A 4,062-nucleotide genomic window follows, 5' to 3' on the forward strand; every position below is an offset into this window, starting at 1 on the left:
TGAGAGAACCTTCTCGACCAAAGGGGGAAGAGTGAAATGAGACAAAGTGTCAATGGCTGAGAGATTCCAAACAGAGTTGAGAGGTTATCCTGGAGGTTATTCTGATGCATTAAGTAGATATCACCTTGTTGTTCAGGATGTAGTGGAGAGGCTGGCGGGAACTGCCTGAAAATGTAGAGCTGTGTTTCAGTAGCCATGTTTCTTGATGATGATTGAACAATAATATAGCTTTCACAATGAGACTCTGCGAATGGGAAACCTTATGTCTGATGCTCCTTTTAGCTACTATATCAACAGAAGAGTAGAACATATGGAATAAAAATAAATAATGGGGGGAACAAATGTTAAAATAAATTTAGTTTGAAATGCTAGTGGTAAATGAAAACGAGAGGTAAGAGGTAAGGTATATACAGTCTTTTTTTTCTCTATTATCATTTTATTTCTTTTTCTGTTGTCTTTTTATTTCTTTTTCTAAATCGATGCAAATGTTCTAAGAAATGATGACTATGCAACTATGTGATGATATTAAGAATTACTGATTGTATATGTAGAATGGAATGATATCTTAATGTCTTGTTTGTTAATTTTTTTTAATTAATAAAAAAAGTTGAAAAAAAAGAATGTATGAACAAATTAATGTTTTAAAGATACTAGGAATAGTTCTTTCCGGTTATGTCACAACTCAATATATAACTAAATTTATACATTAAATTTTGCTTTTGACTTTTAGAACCTTTTTAAAATTTTACTTTGTTTTATAATTATGGAAAAATATTTACATGGATTCAAAATCAAACATACAAACCAAAATATATTCAGAGATGTCTAACCTATTCCTTTTCATTTGGTCTTGATCCCTCCCTCCCCTTATATAGAAAAGAAAAAGAAAAAAGGTAGGTAGTTAGGAAAAGTCCCGAGATTTGCTATTAGAGCTGTTATTAGAGAACAGATGAAGAGTTTGGTGGGCTAAGTCTTAGGAATCTTTAGCCTGGAAAAATGGAGAATGAAAGAGGAATGATCAAAAGCTACAAAACCATTAAGAGGAGGGAGAACAAAAACATAAGTTTGTTCCCAAAACGCTAAACTAGAGGTGGGAATGCGAGAAGCACAGGGAATAATGGACTAGATGTGACCACCTAAGAAGAGAAAACAGAGAAACAAATGAAGGCCAAATTCTAGATCTACAGGTGTGGCAAGGAGGTGGCACATCTACCGAACGAATATTTATTGACTCCCAAATATTTATTGACTCTAGCTTCCCGCTAAGCTCTTTCACATATAAGAGCTCACGTGATCCTAAAAACAGCATCTCTGGTGAGAGGGTTGAGTTTTTATGCAACTATTCTTATGCTTAGTAAGTTTTTATGCTTTATAATTCAAATTCGGTGCTGATAACTGCACTCCACAGGAATAGTGATATTATTTTCAGGTTTTCAAGATGTCCCCACGTTCATGGTCATGTTCACTTAGTCTGTTGTGTTTACCTATTTCTCTGCCCCCCTTTGTATCACTGGTTGAATTTTCAATTACTCTGTCATTTTGAACAATTGTACTCAGCCATATTCTTTCTTCTACTTCTTTAAGGAGCCCGCCTTGTAGAAATCCAGGGTTTCCCAAAAAATGAAACCATAAAACAAAGTTATTCCTGTTTTCCCAACAGCAAAGTTTCACATGGATGAACCCAAAAGAGTTTTTTAAAAGCTGGAAAAATAGGCTGCAATTATTTAACAAGATGGTATTTAGCTATGATAAACACAAATCTCTTTGGTCAAAAAATATTGTATTGGTATAGAAAGAGAGAGTATCTTTATCCAATTTTTTTTTAAAAGCGTGGAAATTTGGTCACCAATAAACCCAACAGTAGCGACCTGTGTAATGTCAATATGACTCAGGTCTCATCAGCAGCTGCTACACTCTGCACAAATCAGAACCCGCCCCACACCTTTCCTCACAGGAACAATGCTTTTACTTTGCAGGAGCCATGCCCATCAACATAAGCTGTCACTTGTTTGAGTCAAGTGACCACATAGTGAAGAGACTCAAGCCATGTCATATGAGGAATGATTCATGTTAATAGGACTATTCAGTTTTAAAAAGTGAGAGGAGGACAAGGGGCCAGAGACAGACAATTCTTGTCTTCGATATGCAAAGGGATTCCGTGTGGAAGAATTGGTTGTGTTATGTAAATCCTAGATGTAGAATAACCACAAGATGCAAAGAACCAATAGTAATAACAAAAGCAGTTACCCTTCTTGTGTTCTTTCCCTGTGCCAGAAATTATGCTAAGTACATTATATTCATTTTTCCAGTTAATTGTCATAACAACTTAGCATTAATGAGTGGTAGTTACCAAGACACAGATTTAAAGACAACACATATGAGTCATCCAAAGGTGAAATAAGTTGCACTGGATGATCTCCTGTCACTAGAGGTGATCAATCGTATAAGCAAGGGCATCTTGTTGAGAGATTTCAAGTATCAGATAGAAGGTTGAGTTAGATCAAACTTCAAGTCCCCACTGTGATTTTCTGAAGTGAAAAAGAAGAGTCATATGTAAGACATAAGCAAAGAAGAGATGACAGATACTTTAGATGAAACAACACAGAGGAATATGAACATGAGAAACAGATTGGATGGAAGAATCAAAAATTATTTCCAGGAGAATACAGTGGAGTAACAGTACAAAGTGGTTAGTACTGAGTCTCTGGTCCGACTTTGGTTCCTGACTTGGCAGCAGCAGCAACGACCACTGAGCAAAGAGTGCCTAGGGCAGCTGCCAAGATGCCAAATATCAAAATCTTCAGCAGCCGCTCCACCAGGACTTATCCCAGAAAATTGCCAACCCCCTGGCTCTGGAGCTAGGCAAAGTGGTGACTTAGAAATTCAGCAACCAGGAGACCTGTGTAGAAACTGCAGAGTGTGTACAAGGAGAAAATGCCTATATTGCTCAGAGTGCTTCTGGAGAAATCAACAATCTCATGGAGCCTTTGATTATGATTAATGCCTGCAAGACTGCTCCACCAGTGGGTTACCGCAGTCATCCCATGCCCGGCAGGACAAGAAGGATAAGAACTGAGTCCCAAACTTGGCCAAGTTTGTTGCAAGTATGCAATCTGTAGTACGCATAGAGCACATCATAATGATGAACCTACATACTTCTCAAATTCCAAGCCTTTTTAATACCGTGGTAGAGAATTTGCATGCAGAGCCAGCTATCCTCAAGTAAATAAGGGAGAATATTTCCAAGTGGAGGAACTGCACTATTGTATCTCCAGACGCTGGTGGAGCTAAGAGAGTGACCTCCATTGTGCAGACCAGTTGAATGTGGACTTTGCCTTGATTCACAAAAACAGAAGAAGGCCACTGAAGTGAACCACATAGAGTTGGTGGGATGTGAAGGATTGAGTGGCCAGCCCTGTGGATGACATGGATGACACGTATGGCACAATCTATCATGCAACTGACAAACTTCTTTCCAATGGAGCCACCAGAGTTTATGTTATCTTGTCTCATGGAATCTTTTCTGGCCCCGCTATTTCTCACATCAACAATGTGTGTTTTGAAGCTGCAGTAATCACCAACAGCATACCTCAAGAGGATAAGATAAAGCATTGCTCCAAAATACGGGTGATCATCAACTCCACAGTCCATATAGAAGGCATCAGGAGAACTCACAATGGGGAAACCGTTTCTACCTATTCAGCCATGTTCTTTTATAATAGAATAACTTCTCAGTCTTTTTTTTGTTTGTTTATTTAAATAAAATCAACCCTGCCCCTTGTTTTCTCTTGGTATTTGATGAAAAGTTCAGCGGAAGACCCAGCTTGCTCCAGCGTCGCTTTCTTCATCCCATATCGTCTCTATTACAGCTGATCCTAAATTGAGGAAAGACAGACTGAGATTAACTGTTAGAATTTTCTACCTGTGTTAACTCATTCTGGCTTCTGAGATTTTGTGAGCTTTGCAGCTTTAACTACAGCTCAGCTTCAGCAAGATTTCAGACTTCTGAGGGAATCTTAGCCTACTTTGCATGTGAAGGCTTCAGGGTTTTCTTTGTTAAAA

At 38.2% G+C, this 4,062-nt stretch overlaps 1 pseudogene; it reads left to right on the forward strand.

Annotated features, from left to right (window-relative positions):
• Nucleotides 1-2,781: 2,781 nt before the first annotated feature.
• LOC143655187 (ribose-phosphate pyrophosphokinase 1 pseudogene) lies at nt 2,782-3,719 on the forward strand (annotated as a pseudogene).
• Nucleotides 3,720-4,062: the final 343 nt, after the last annotated feature.

The sequence above is a fragment of the Tamandua tetradactyla genome, chromosome 14 (assembly GCF_023851605.1).
Source record: "Tamandua tetradactyla isolate mTamTet1 chromosome 14, mTamTet1.pri, whole genome shotgun sequence".
Lineage (NCBI taxonomy): Eukaryota > Metazoa > Chordata > Mammalia > Pilosa > Myrmecophagidae > Tamandua > Tamandua tetradactyla.